The sequence below is a fragment of the Callorhinus ursinus genome, unplaced genomic scaffold (assembly GCF_003265705.2).
Source record: "Callorhinus ursinus isolate GAN/ISIS: 27379988/994484 unplaced genomic scaffold, GSC_fseal_2.0 scaffold2, whole genome shotgun sequence".
In the NCBI taxonomy this organism is placed as follows: domain Eukaryota; kingdom Metazoa; phylum Chordata; class Mammalia; order Carnivora; family Otariidae; genus Callorhinus; species Callorhinus ursinus.
The window spans coordinates 27,232,965-27,248,437 of record NW_027397064.1 but is presented as its reverse complement, the minus strand read 5'-3'; the positions used below and the strand labels follow the sequence as shown (position 1 = coordinate 27,248,437).

The following is a 15,473-nucleotide window of genomic DNA, read 5'->3' as shown; positions in this document are numbered from 1 at the left end:
TGATATTTCATCCTGAGTATTTTGTTGTTGTTGGGACATGTTGAATACAGCCCAACTTTGCTATTAAGGTATTATATATATATCACTGTCAATGTTTTATCAGAATATTATCATTTTTCTTTTAAACATGCCATTTCCAAAGGGTTTGGTACACACTTAATGGGATTTAACAGCAGAATGCATCTCAGATCTTGTAATGGAAATCAATGGGAAAATAGGATAGATTTGGTAGAAAGTCTCTGTACCACAAACTTTGCTGACAGTGACCATTCCTTTAAGTGAGAGATACCTGTTCCACAAGTGCCCAATGATGAGTTTTTATGTGTATGATAGATCTGAGTAGTTGGGAAGATTAATAATGTCAGCAGCAGCAGTTTTTTGCTGACTGGTTGCTCATTTGAATTTCACTGAATTTTCTTTACCCAAAAGATGCTCATTTGAATGGTTAGAAGAGTCCTCTGAGTCAGTGTTTAATACTGTTTACTGCTCTTCTCAGGAGTGAGCAAGGCGAATGCCCTGGCCTTCCATTTAGGTGATCTAAATAGGGGGTTGGGGGGCTTGTTTCAGTGTCCGCCACAGCTTCACATCCCTCTGCCAACTCTCAGCTCTCCCTACTGTTCTGCAAGACTCACAGACCGTTCTAAGCAAATGTGGTCATGTTTTACAAGGAGTCATTTCATCTTGGCCTCTCCCAGCCTGGGTCCCACATATGACATGTATGACATGCTCTTCTGCTTTGCTTCAGTTTTTGATCATTACTGGGGAAGGTAGGACAATCCCACCGATGAAGGCAACGTAAATCCGAGAGGTTCACTCCCTCCACCCAACGTGTCCAAATGTGAAATTCTACCCAGCTCTCTTCATGCCACACATTAATCTGTCCTTTGCTTTTCTGCAATATCAATTCCTGAGTGGTGAGGTTTGTCTGTGTTAAACTGATCCTGAGTGTGTTTGTCCTTTCCACATGTTCTTGTACATTGGTGCCCTTTTGAGATGAGACATTCCCAGGGAACATTTGTCTGATCACCCTACAGAGAATCTAGTATCTGTTATAGTACACATAAACTTTTTAAAGCCTAACTTAAAAGAGATCATATAAAATGTTTTTAGTAAAATTTAAAAATAATATTACTCTTTCTCCAGTATTGTTTGGACACTGTATTGTTTGTGCTGGCTTCTGTTAGCCCAAATAGGAGGAAATAGCATTACCTCAAATGATGTCAAATGTGGTTGAAGGAAAATAGAAGATCTAAGGCACTTAGCAAAAATGTCTGTAATTAAAATTACCAACATCTACATAAAGTACATGAGACACATTGTCAAAGAATCCACTTCACAGAGTGATTTGGAGATAGTATATATATATATAAAGATTTTATTTATTTATTTACTTACTTACTTAAGAGACAAAGAGAGAGAGAGCACACAAGGGGTGGGGGAAGAGCAGAGGGAGGGAGAAGGACAAGCATGCTGAGCACGGAGCCCAACACAGGGCTCAATCCCACAACCCTGAGATCATGACCTGAGCCGAAACCAAGTCAGATGCTCATCCAACTGAACCACCCAGGTGCCCCAGAGATAATATATTTTTTAAAATAAGGTACTATCAGGGAACAGTGGCTATTACATTCATTACATTTAAGAGAGACTGTAATCTTGAATATTGTAACATTTCACAAAGTGATGTAATAACAGACTTTTCTGGGAACTAGTAACAACTTTAACAAAGGAAAGCTGGGGAACAAGAATTTGTTAAATTTCAGTTTCTTCCACACTAACCTGGAATAAAGAACGTCCTGATGCTAAATGGCCTTTAAAGATCACCTAGACAGAATAGAAAGAGATCTATGTTAGTGACTTGAAAGTATTTGGCAACCCTGAATTTCCTCTTTCTGTTTTGTTTTTACCATAGCGACCTTCTGACCTATAATTTGGTCTTCTGAGTGGACTTATACGAGACTGTCTTTTGTAAACATGTAGTGTCTATTTTTATTTATCTACATACTTTACTATGTTTCTATTTTCAGAGAGGAAGTATGAATAAAGACAATAAAACATGAGAATGATAATACAGAAAACTATTAGCATTGACTAAAAGGCAGAAGTAAAGTACTAAAGGAAGAGGGAAGAAGAAACATAATAAGGACCCATTATCATTCGAGTTGTGTCTGCTATTAAACACTGATCAAGCTATGTTTTTACTTATAAATTATTTCCTTGTAAATTTGCCTCATGTGAACCCATACCCCTAGAGCACAGAGTCTCACCTCTGTGAAGTTAACTATTTGGTGTATAAGCTGGTAAAACTGAGCTTCATATTTTTCAATTCTGGTGACTCCACTAAAATGCCCAGGTAGTCTTATTTAAAGCCATATAATTTAATTTACTCAACAATTATTGAGCACCTCTTCTGTTAAACACTGTGCTGGGGGCTGGGACTCTAAGGATGAATGAGATATGATTCTTACCCTTGTAGAACTGGCATGTTAAATGAAGAGAGATATAAATAAAAAATAATATGGGTAATATGGCAGACTAGATTATTGGGACAGACTTCCTCTACATAAAGATAACCAAAATTCTGGGACATAAGCATTGATGAGCTGACAAGATAATAAAGAATCATTAGGCTAAAATCTAAATGAAAGTGAGATTCAACATTGCTTCTGGCCAGAGCACTCTTATGCTCAATATTCCCAGCCCTGGCTATATATTAGAAAGAGCTTAAAAAATACCATTGAGTGGTATGGTTTCCAGCAAATGTGTACTAGCTGGTATTAGATGAGCACCAACCCCCGCCCCCCAACCTCCAAGAGCAACTAGATTGGAGCAAAAATTACATGATGAAGGTATTGGAGAAGTAACAGTGGAGCAAGAACTCACCAAGCCTAGATCCTGAAAAGAAAGGAAGCCAAAGAGATAAGTCCCCAAATTGGCATGGTTTTATCCCACTGCAGTAATTACCTAAGAGAAAGCTGAGCTAGGAAGCTGAGCAGAAAACACAGTGAAAAGAAGGTGAGCAAAGGTTTTGGTAAATCCAAAAGGCTGGGGGTATAAATATAAGAGTTTACAGTCGACCAAGAGGTTGAAGGGATGTGAGGGTCAGAAAAAGACTATCCCTTACCAGGACTGAAGTCTGACTTTAAGCTATAACAATTTTTTATACTCAATGTCCAGCACTCATTGAAAAATATAAAAAGATAAAAATTCCTCAAAACCAAGATTTAAAAAGTATAATAAAAACAGGCCCATAGGAAATCTAGATATTATTAGACATGCACTTTGGAACAACTGTCATTAAACAAGAAATTAAATGACAAGAATTAGAATTTCAGCCTAGAATCAGAGGTTATAACAAAAAACGAAACTCTGGAACTAAAAATCACCATAATTGGAAATAAAAATTTAATGGAAGAGTTGTGATGGCTAATTTTATGTTTCAACTTGACTGGATCACATTGTGCCCAGATATTTGGCTGAACATTATTTCTGAATGTGTCTGTGAAGGTGTTTCAGGATGAGGTTAGCATTTGAATTGGTGGACTCAGTAAGCAGTTTGCCTTCCCCAGTGCACATCCACATGGGCACCATCCAATTCCTTGAGGGGCCAAGAACAAAAAGGTGGATGAAGGAAGAATGTGGCCCTTTTTGCCTGACTGTTTGAGCTGGGACATTGATCCAGCCTGGAATCTACATCAGTGGTTTCCCTGGATCTTAGGCCTTTGGACTTGAACTGAGTTACACTACTGACTTTCCTGGGTCTCCAGCTTGCAGATGGCAGATTGTGGAACTTGTCAGCCTTCATGATTGTGTGAGCCAATTCTTTATAATAAATTTCTTCATATACAGCTCCTATTGATATCTACATATCCCATTGGTTCTGTTTCTCTAGAGAACCCTGACTAATACAGAGTTTAACAATAGATTAGACAAAGGTGAGGTAATTGGAAGTTGGTAAGCAGGAAATATTCAGGCAAAAGCATAGGGAGACAAAAGATAGTGAAAAGGAAAAAGAGTGCTAAGGCAAATGGGGCAAGGTGAAACGTTCTCCCATCTACATCACTGGATTCCATAAAAGAGGAAAGAAAGATTGGGAGACAAGTAACATAAGAGTGCTTAATGACTGAGAATTTTCCAAAATTGAACAAAAAAACATCTAAAGCCATGGACTACAAAGAGCTATAGACTCCCTCCCAAGATGGATAAATACAACTAAACTATTGCTAAGAGATTCACAGGAAAACTGCTATCAAAGAGAAAATCTGAAAAGCACTTAGGGAAAAGACACTTTACTTTCAAGAGTACAAAGAAAAGACTTCATTCTTCACTCTCAACAGAAGCATTGGAAGAAAAGACAATGGAATGACATATTCAAAGTCCTACAAGAAAATAACTGCCAATTTAGATTTCTATACCCAGTGAAAATAGGAAATATCCTCCAAAAATTGTTGGGGGCAGATCTACTCTAAAGTAATACTAAGGACAGTTCTTCATCACAAGGATAAGGTACCAGATGAAGGTATGATGATGGGTGGGGGAAGGAAGGAATGTAAATGATTGTATAAAACAATAATAATAAGGTCTATGAGGTTTTAAATTATGTGAAATTAAAATAGCACAAAAGTAGGGAAGCAAATGGAATTAAAAAATTCTAATACCCTTGCATTGTCCCAGGGCATAGAAAAAGTACTAATGTGTATTAGATTTTATTTTTTTTTAAGATTTTATTTATTTATTTGACAGAGAGACACAGTGAGAGAGGGAACACAAGCAGGGGGAGCAGGAGAGGGAGAAGCAGGCCTCCCACGGAGGGAGCCAGACATGGGGCTCGATCCCAGGACCCTAGGATCACGACCTGAGCCAAAGGCAGACACTTAACGACTGAGCCACCCAGGCGCCCCATGTGTATTAGACTTTAACAAATCAAAGAGAAATGTTATAATTTCTAAGGTAACCTAAAAAAATAATATAAGAATTTTAAATAACAAGCTAATAAAAAGGAAGAAATAAAATGATTAATCTAGAAAAGGAGACCAAAAGAAATAAGGTAAGTAGTAATAATAGAAAATAAATAGTAAGATGGCATATTTAAATCCCAAATTTTCAATTATTTCAATCATTGCAAATAGACTAAAATATGCAATTAAAAGATAGTGTGTAACTAAATAAAAAACAAAACTCAAATAAAATGAAATTTCCATTTTTGTAGTTTGGAAATGGTCTAATATTGACAGTTTTAGTACTATTATCAGAAATGGATGCTATTTATAAAAGATACTTACTAAACATGGGGGGGAAGGTTGAGAATGAAAGGAATAAAAAACATAAATCATGCAAATTTAACTAAAACAAAGTTATCTTAGCTCTAAGAATATTCCACAAATCAGATTTTAGGTTAGTAAACAAAGTAGACATAGAAAGGTATTTTATAATACAATAGTCTACTAAAAGATATAACATTTCTAGATCTATTGATACAGACTCAAAATGATAAAGTAAACTGGAAGAAGTAGAGGAGAAGTAGAAAAATCTACAATCATACTGATAGAGTTTAATTTTTTGGGGGGGGGTAACTATCGAACAAACAGACAAAAATCAGTAAAGATATAAAAGATTTGAGCACAAAGATGTCTGTCTACCTAATTATCAAATATAGAACCTGGTACATAATGCTCATAGAAAACATTTTCAAGTGCATGCAGAAAACTTACCAAAATAGACCATAAATTGTGCCATACACAAGTCTTAACAAATTCCAAAGAGTGAAAACTATACAGAATAGATTATCTCACCACAGTGAGATTTAAGCCATAAATGAATAACAAAAAGATAACTGTAGAGTCCCCATGTATTTGGAAATTAAGAAATATACTACTAAATAGCCTATGAGTTAAATACAATATCACAGAAAAGAAATTTTAATATATTTGAAACTACTTAAAAATGATATCTAGACAGATATGCAAGCAAGCATAGTAAAATGCAAACAGTAGAATCTGGATGGTGAGTATATGGCTATTCACTGGAAAAATTTTGTTACTTTCAGCTCAAATTTCCTTTGTGTCAAAAATGTTTTTAGGCTCTTGATTTTGTAATGTAACTCCTACAATTACAAGTCACCTACAAATTGGATAGGCCTAATATTAACAGCTAAAGTACATAAAGATTCCTAGGTATCAGGCCCGTTCTGAGTGTTTGCCATGTATTATATCATGCTCACAACAACCCTCTGAGTTAGGTACTAATCATATACCCATTATACATATTTAAAAACTGAGGCTCAGAGAGGTAAAGCTCTGGGCCACACAGCCTCTAGGTGTGATCTGAATCCAAAGCCTGCATGCTTAGTCATCACCCTACGCTTTGCCCCCTCAAATCTCCGAGGGCAATTTATACAGACAAGACTAAAACGCTGAACCCTTTTAAAGACTATCCTCCAAGTTGAGCCTCCATTAGAGGGAACTATAAAGTCATGGACTATTTATCACACATTCTTAGCTTGTCATCTTGTCTATGAGGATACCATGAAAGGTTTCACTGGCTACTTTGTTTGGATATACCATGTCCATAACCCCTTTGCCTCTGACTGGGTCATCCCTCAAACAGTGATATTGTGCTATTTTGGCCTGACTCCATCTTGGGGCACAGATGCTAGTTTCTGGGGATAGTGGCTTCCCTTTTGGGGACCTTGGAAGCCATTAGTTTAATAATTTATTCTAGAACTTTGCTAAGAAATGATGTCAGGAATCAAAACATAATCTGGGGTGACTGGGTGGCACAGCTGATTAAGTGTCTGACTCTTGGTTTCAGTTCAGGTCATGATCTCAGTGTTGTGAGACTGAGGCCCAGGTTGGGCTCCATGCTGAGCATGGGCTCTGCTTGAGACTCTTTCTCCCTCTCCCTCTGGCCCTCCTCTGCCGCTCTCTCTAAAATAAATAATAGATCATCAAAAAAAAGAATAAAAATATCATCTGACCCAGGAGGGGATTTTGGTGCGTTCCCAAATAGATTGTTATAAGAATATCCATGTTACTAAGAAAAAAAGGACTCTTAGCTATGGGTCTACCTCCTGGGTACTCCTAACATTGCTTTATAAATTTAATTAATTTTTAAATAACATATCTCACTCAGTTCTAATGCCTTCTAGATAAGTCTACACTACTTGTTTGTAATTGCCCTGGTTATATGTCTCTCTTTCCAACTTCTACACATTCTTTTAGAAGCTAGGCTTATTGAAGATATCCCCAAGAAAGTCAGGGCAGAATCTTTAGATTCTTTACATGATTTCCTCAGTAGAGTCATTCATCAATATACTGTTAGAGTTTCAGTTTTGAAAGTACCCTACTCCTCTTGGGTTCAGCTTCCCTTTCAGTGATGCAGACCTTACTTCTAAAAGTGTGGTCCTGGGGCTGCCTGGGTGGCTCGGTTAGTTAAGCATCTAACTCTTGATTTCTGCTCAGGTCATGATCTCAGAGTTGTGAGACTGAGCCCTGAGTTGGGCTCTACGTCAGGCTCTGCAGTCAGCGTGGCATCTGCTTGTCCTTCTCCCTCTGCTCTTCCCCCTGCTCTCTCTCTCAAATAAATAAATAAATAAAATCTTTTAAAAAAATAATAAGTGTGGTCCTTGGCCCAGCAGCACTTACATAGCTGAGGCTTGTTGGAATTGCACATTGGCAAGCCACACCCCAGACCTACTGAATTGCAATATGCATTTTAACAAAATGCCCATGCAATCTGTGTACACACAAAGTTTGAGGAGTATTGTTAAAGGCCAAGGGCTCATGTCCTCTCTTTTTTGAACTCGTTATAAATGGCTTCCTAAAGCCTACAGCCATTTCCCTCTGGCCACACCCACCTACCTTGCTCCTATTTATTCTGAGAGCATGGGCTTGTCTCCTGCGGTGGCACTTCCACTTTGTCAGCTTGGTGCCTTCTTGTTGGTAAGATGTAGATTCAGAGGAACTCATGTTCCCCTTTCACTTCCCCTAACTTCTAAGAGAAGTCTATTTCGTTCCACCTTTCCTTCATTTCCAAGATGCAGAAGCTGAAATATCTCCTCTTTAATCATCTTTTCACATCTGAATAGACAAACGTACATTCAAATACATTTTCATCTCTGCTACTGTACTTGGTCCTCACAGCAGTTCAATGACATAGCTAGTCTTAAAATGTTCAGAGCAGAGCTTATTATTCCCATTTGTCAGATAAGAAAGCTGAGGCTTAGAGGTTCAAGCAACTTTTCTGAAACCATATAGCGAGTAGTGGCAACATCACTGCTGGTATCCAGACTACTTGCTTTTTTTCCACTGCACAATTATATCTCCAAAGTATTGCTCCAAACATCTGAGCAGTGTTGGAGGGAGAGCTACCCATCCTAGCACCACTTACCAAGCACAAACACTCTCTTCCCTGTGGAAAATGCTCTCGGTTATCCAGCCAACTCCTTTTTAAATTTGCTACCAGAAACCTAATGCCTCCATTAGAATATGTTCGACTACCTGCATACTTGCTCCTTGTAGTTAGGGGATGGCCAAGGGCACAATTCTGGCAAGTGAGATGTAAATGGAGGTTTCGTGGGCTGTATGAGTTTGCTAGGGCTGCCATAACAATGTGCCATAAGCTATGGCTTAAACAACAGAAATGTATTGTCTTACAGCTCAGGAGGCTAGAAGTCTGAAATCAAGGTGTGTGCAAGGTCTGTTCCTTCCAAGCGCTATGAAGGAAAGATCTGCTCCCAGCATCTCTCCTCGACTTGTAGATGAGCATGCCCCATTCACAAGGTGTTCTCCTGTCTGCACATTTCTGTGTCCAAATTTTGCCTTTTCATATTGGGGTAGGACCCACACCAGTGGCCCCATTTTAACTTGATTACCTCTGTAAAGATCCCATCTCCAAATAACATCACATTCTGAGGTCCTGGGGGTTAATACTCCAACATATTCTTGGAGGGGTGGGGAGACACAATTCAACCCATAATATGGGAGGAGTATGTGTTTTGGGGGGTGCTTTTGCTTTCCTCACAAAAGAGGACAGCCACGGTGTGATGTCCTCCCACTGTCCTTCCTTTCTGCTTTATATTCTGCCTCCATAGCTGGAGCTGCTCAGCCTTATTGGGATTAGGAGAGAAAGACCGAGAGAGCTAAGGAGTTGAAATGACATGAGGAACTGCCTGACTCTTCATGTCTGTTACATGAGGAAAATTATCACCTTTGCTAAAAGTCGTTGCAGTGAGGTTTCCCATGACACATTCCTAATATATTTTGCCATTCTCAAATAACGGGCTTTATAGGATTTTATCAAATTATACAGTAATCCAGAGTAAAAGAACTAGTTATTATCAGGCTATGTTTACAAATGATTTAGATTGAGAAAGGGGTTGAAGGAACTGAATAATGAAAGTACCATACCTTGATAGACATTCTGAATATGTCTACGAAAAATAAGTAAGTTGGAGGCTGTCCACCAATGTCCTTCAAACTCCCCTTTGTTGCTAGGTCTTGAAGGTGACTGGTATCTTCCATTCCCCAATGTTGTTCTCGACAAGCCAATAAAAAAAAGATCCTGCTTGCTATTCTTAGTATTTATACCAAGGTTCTGTTGTGAGGAAATGAAGTCATGACTTGTTACCCTCAACAGTGGAAATTTTAGTAATTCCCTCCATGTACTTCTTTGACGACTGCACATGAGATCATCTCTACAGTTACAATTTACAGTCTTAAATGCACTTCTGTTCCCTTTCACTGCTGTGCCCTGTAATGATCTCTTTTGGGATTCTTTGGGGAGCCAAAGGAGTCTGACAACAAGTGGAGGTCATGACTCCAGATATTGTAAGTAGGAAGGCAAGTGCCAGGGAGAAACAAGCAGTCGCCAATGAGCCAGGCAGGATGTCCTCTGTACAGGACAGGGGCTCAGGTAAGGCAGGAGAGGCATCTCACAAGCAAAATTTAAGGAGGTGCTCACTTTCAGCACTACGCGAAACACAGCCAGCGCCTCTTAATGGTCACCCTGGGCATTTCTCCTGCCTTCAATTAAGAATTATCTTCAACGAACACTCTTATGTTTTATTACTTTCAGTGGAATCGCTATACTCCTAAGAACACATTCACAGGAAAAAAAAAGAGAATCTTTCTCCCTCATATCCAGGCATTTAATTTTTTACAGTGATAATTCAAACGAGCAAGTACGTATGTACTGAAACTCTAAAGGTATTGTACATATGCTATCTGTAATACTAAGAAATTCTGCAATGTAGGCACCATCCAGATCCCACTTTGTAGCTGAGACCAAGAGAGATTCAATGACTGGCCCCTGGCCCCACAGAAGACAGGGCCACACTAACAGGGGTCTACCTTGTTCTACTCCCACACCTGCTGCTTGCATCCTGCCCTCCCTTCGGGCCTGAAAAATCCCTGCTTTCTCAGTTATTCTTGTTTTAATTCCCTCAATCACCACAAATTCTACTTCTTCATCTCCAGGTCAGATTTCTCTTACTTAACTAAAAGAGATTATTATTGTTTTGCTTTTGCAGTTTCTTTCTCTTTTCCAGCTTAAAAAAAAATTCATTGAGTTTGAGAGTAGATCAGTATGTCAAGTTTTCTCAAAACATTCTTTAAAGCCATTTTCTGACTTAAATGTCTAGAGGACAGAGCTAAATGGGGCCACCAGGTAAGAAAGCAGGACGGCTCCACACACTTAGAGGGGACAAGGAGGGAGAAAATGGAAAGGAAAAATCTTATTAGGTTTTGTAGGTCAGGGAAATCCTTTCTAGCCTGGATTTTTAAACCTTCTGAATTTTAATTGAAAGTATTTCTCCAGGGTATTTACTTTAACATGACTGTGCACTCTCAAAAAAATATTCCCTATTCATATTAGAAAAATATTACAAATTCCAGGAAGACAAGATTGCATTAGAAGGAAGAATTTGATGATGTGCCCTTTCTGCTTCGGACAGTAACCGTGAAATTGCTGGCAACTACAAAAGCTGCCAGACTTCTATTGAGCATGTCTGCTGGGAAAATTCTAAAGCTCATGGGTATGATACATGACTGCATGCTCCCACCTAGAAATCACCAATAATTCTTACAAGAAGTGGGCAGTATCCCTTTCAAAATTTATGACCATCCGCACCCAGAAAATGCCCCCAAATTAGAAAGTAAAAGATTAATTGTAACATATCTGGGGTCTATTGTAGAAAGGTATCAAAATTAATGAACAAAACTTGGAGTCATACTGATTTCCAGTTTTGGCCTCAAATGCAAAATATTGTTTATTCTTTGTACAGTTCACACACACACACAGACTCTCTCTCTTTCTCTCTCAAAGATAGAAATTCTCAATTGTTTTCTTATAACAAATGGAAAATCAAGTGATAGCCAAATGTCACTACTCATCTTTCCTTAACTCAAGTATACATCTTTACCCAAACCAGAAATTACTCTATTCTCTTTTTTTCTGCAAATAGACATATTATGACAACTATCATTGTTAGTAGTAATTTAGGTTATAATAATAAGCTTGTTTAAATAGAGCTTTTCGTATTTCTGGCTCAATATATTTTTTAATATTGTATCTTTTCATCTTCATTATGTTCCTATAAAGGAGGTTACTTATTTCTGATTTACAGATGTAAAAATTATGGCACTGAAAAGCAAGATGACAAAATGTGAGGTCAAACAGTCATGAGGAACTGGTCCTTCAACTCGCTTCCCAGATTCAAACTACTTAGCTCTCTTTAAAGACAGAAAACGGAGTATAGTAATATGGAAGAAAGAATTTTCAATGGAAAGAGTGCTTCATCATAAGAATACATTTCCAAACCAGGGATCTTCTTTCCAAATGCCTTTAAACATAGTACACAAGACTGCGTATTTAAATGGTTTCAAAGCTGACCCACCTGAGTCAGGGAATTTACTGGCCAACATTTTAAGGACGCTGAGTAGAATTCTTATGATGCTATGACTAAGTGACATGCCCTGACTGCTTCATCTACCTCTTACTCACATTTTCGTAGCACTTTGCTTAGGAGGAATCACTTTGGCCCCTCCTTGGAAACATACTTTCCCACAGGACTTCAGAGTTTTTGCCACAACTCTGCTGCAATGTCCCCACTTGACACTGTGCTCCCTGCTCTGGGGTTAGAGGCAAAGTTTCCCTTCCCCAGGACTCCAAGATGGAAGTGGTCTACATGCTAATGAAGGATGTACATTATGTCTGTTGCTCGTCCATCCGTTCCAATTTACTGCCTTGGGTAGAGGTGTCCCTTCTCTCCAGTTTGCGGCTTGATTCATTGGAACCAACTCCCTCCCCACCTCCAACTTTGGTTCTCTTCTGCAAGTCTCAGGGATCTTTGCAGTCACAGGAGGCTCAGAGATAATATATGGGCATGGCCATGACCTCCACTGTCAGCATTTAGAATACGGGATGACTCAGCCCAGCCATGAAATGAGAAGGTGGAGGGGGCTGGAGACTTGAGGGCAGCCATCCACTATGTGCAATGTGGAAGACAGCTAACCACTCACCTTAACAGTGCCTGGGTAGAAGTGGCACAAATCAATTCAACACACAGGCTCTCTGGGTTCTAGTTTTACTTAGGCACATATTCTTTGCTTCAATTTTCACACTGAGACCTAACAATATTTTTGCTAGTAATGACCATGCACTGGGTACGTGTTCCCTGCTTTCACTATTGGACAGTTATTGCTTTCTGGTCTAGCATTCTGAGTTGCCTGCTTTGGTAACCCCACTCTGGTTTTCCTCTGAGCTTCAGGATGGAGTCAATCCTTTGTCAGCTCTAGGAGTGAATCGTGTGCACTAAGCCTGGCCCATCAGCATTTCATATTTCCCTGGCTTATGTGGATGATTCAGGGGTAAACAGCCAATCAAAGCGAATCTCAGGACTTTACCCAAAGTGACCTGAAGAGACTTGTTCTAGCTCTGTTGATCTGAGTATTGGGAGCCTAAGCCACCAAGACACACCATACAGAATCTAAGAAGGAGCCAGCCCAAAGGAAGAAATAAAGCAGAGCCAAAAAAAAAAGGAAGCTAGTGGCTTCATTGAGGACTGAATCTCACTGATCTGAGGCTGTACCTATTCTTACAAATTTAGTAATCAAATCCTTTTTTTCGCTTAAGCCCATTTGAGTTGTGTCTTCTGTCACAATTTCAATAAAAAATGCACTAACTGGCACATTATCTCATTTTTTTTCTCACTGCTTATATTTGCATAAACACTGGCTGAGCTAATACATAATATTGTTGTAAACAGCAAATGAGCTAATGCATATAAAGGAAATTTCAAGCGTATAAACAGAAATATGAAAGTATAAAAGATTATTGTTGATCTACCATAACGGTAACCTCCTCTTGCCATTTTCTCTCTTCAATCACAATATTTAAAATCTGATTCCTGTGAAGAAGTTGTACAAACTGATTGATGAAAGAAGTCCTAACTCATTAAAGTTATTTGGCTGAATTTTTCTTCCATTCCTTTTGGAACTGAGCTCAGCAAAACATAAAACCAAGTGAACAAGCTTCTCATCCTAAACTCCTATCACTCTCTTACTCCCCACCACATGCACAAAGTCTGTCAAATGCTTCCTTAATGTCTCCGTAGTCCATTCAGCTCTTGCCACATCTATTACCACTACCTTAAGCCAGATCTTCATTATTCCTTGCATGACTTGTTGAAATTAGATTGTGGTGTACATGCCCGAGGAAGGAAACACAGGAGGAGTTTTAGGTTTTGTTGTAGTATCGATTATACATTTGCTGCATGACCACCAAACTTAGTGGTCCAAAACAACAGTAACATTTATTATTTCACACTCTTCCTATGGTGCAATGTTCAAGAATGGCTTAGCTAGATGGTTCTGATTCAGGGTCTCTCATGAGGTGTCTGTCAAGATGTTGGCTGGGGCTGCAGTCGTCTGAAGGCATGACTGGGGCTGGAGATTTGCTACCAGTTTGGCTCACTCAGAGTAAGTGATGGTTGTTGGTAGGGGGAGGCATCTTCCATGCCACGTGGTCCTCTCCATAGGGTTGTTGAGTGTCCTCATGACATAGCAGCAGGCTTCCCCTGGAGTAAATGATCCAAGAGAGAGCAATAAAGAAGTCACAGTTTTATAAGTAAGCCTTGAAATGCACACTTTATCTTTTCCACAATGTTGTCTTGGTTACACAGGTCAGTCCTATCTAATGTGGGAAGAGATGCAACAGGGCATAAAAACCAAGAGGCAGGGATCATGGAGGGAGTTGTCATCCTGCCAGCTGGCTATCACAACTGGGGACAGTGAAGTCTTCAGTCTGGGATGTTCAGGTGTGAACATAAAATATTTATATAGTATCAAGGTGGGTGGAGATAGACAGCAGAGAGGTGAATTTGTGAATTGTGATGCAGAAGAGAGATGTGCCCTGGGTGTCATCAGCACAAAGATGGCAGCTGAAGACATGGGAGTGAATATCACCCAGATGTAATGAGAAAAACACAAAGGACAAAACCACCAATATCTGAGGATGGACAGAGAATGAAGAGGTTTCACAGAAGACTAAGAAAAATTAACTAGAAAGGTGGAAAAAGCCAAAATAGAACAATATCGTCAAAACCAAGTGAGTTTCAAGGAAGGAATATCTCTAACTTCCCAGTGAAATATAGAATTCTATGATCCCATTGACAGTATTTTTTTATTTTATTATGTTATATTAGTCACCATACAATACATCATTAGTTTTTGATGTAGTGTTCCATGATTCATTGTTTGTGTATAATACCCAGTGCTCTATGCAATACATGCCCTCCTTAATACCCATCACCAGGCTAACCCATCCCCCCACCCCCCCCCCCCTCAAACCCCCACCCTTTTTCTCAGAGTCCATAGTCTCTCATGGTTCATCTCCCCCTCTGATTTCACCCTCTTCATTTTTCCGTTCCTTCTCCTAATGTCCTCCATTCTATTCCTTATGTTCCACAAGTAAGTGAAACCATAGGATACTTGACTTTCTCTGCTTGACTTATTTCACTTAGCATAATCTCCTCCAGTCCCATCCATGTAGATGTAAAAGTTGGGTATTCCTCCTTTCTGATGGCTGAGTAATATTCCATTGTATATATGGACCACATCTTCTTTATCCATTCATCTGTTGAAGTGCATCTCAGCTCCTTCCACAGTTTGGCTATTGTGGACATTGCTGCTATGAACATTGGGGTGCATATGGCCCTTCTTTGCACCCATTGACAGTTCTAATGATATTGGGTTTGCTGAGGGACTGATATACTTGAAATAGAATGGGAAAAATCCAAAAGTCTTTGGAAGTTGATATCTAATAGATTAGTTAAATTTCTTATTGTCTGAATTATCTTATTTCATTTTTGGTGGAGGTGATAAATTTTGTTCATTTTGCTTTACAAGTTGAGTATTTTAGTTTTCTATACATTCTGTCCACATGGTTCCTCATATTCTTTCCTGGTAATTAAAAGA

The 15,473-nt window shown here is 39.0% G+C and overlaps 1 long non-coding RNA gene across 3 annotated transcripts in view; it reads right to left on the bottom strand.

Annotated features, from left to right (window-relative positions):
- Positions 1-9,432: 9,432 nt before the first annotated feature.
- Positions 9,433-15,473, bottom strand: part of LOC112839649 (uncharacterized) — a 52,056-nt gene continuing 46,015 nt past the window's right edge. For 2 of the 3 annotated variants that reach the window (XR_012374439.1, XR_012374442.1), the window contains one exon: positions 11,261-14,074. This is a non-coding gene — a long non-coding RNA (uncharacterized lncRNA). Of the gene's footprint in view, positions 9,595-11,260; positions 14,075-15,473 lie in introns of those variants that run through there. The other variant, XR_012374441.1, reaches the window with a different exon arrangement.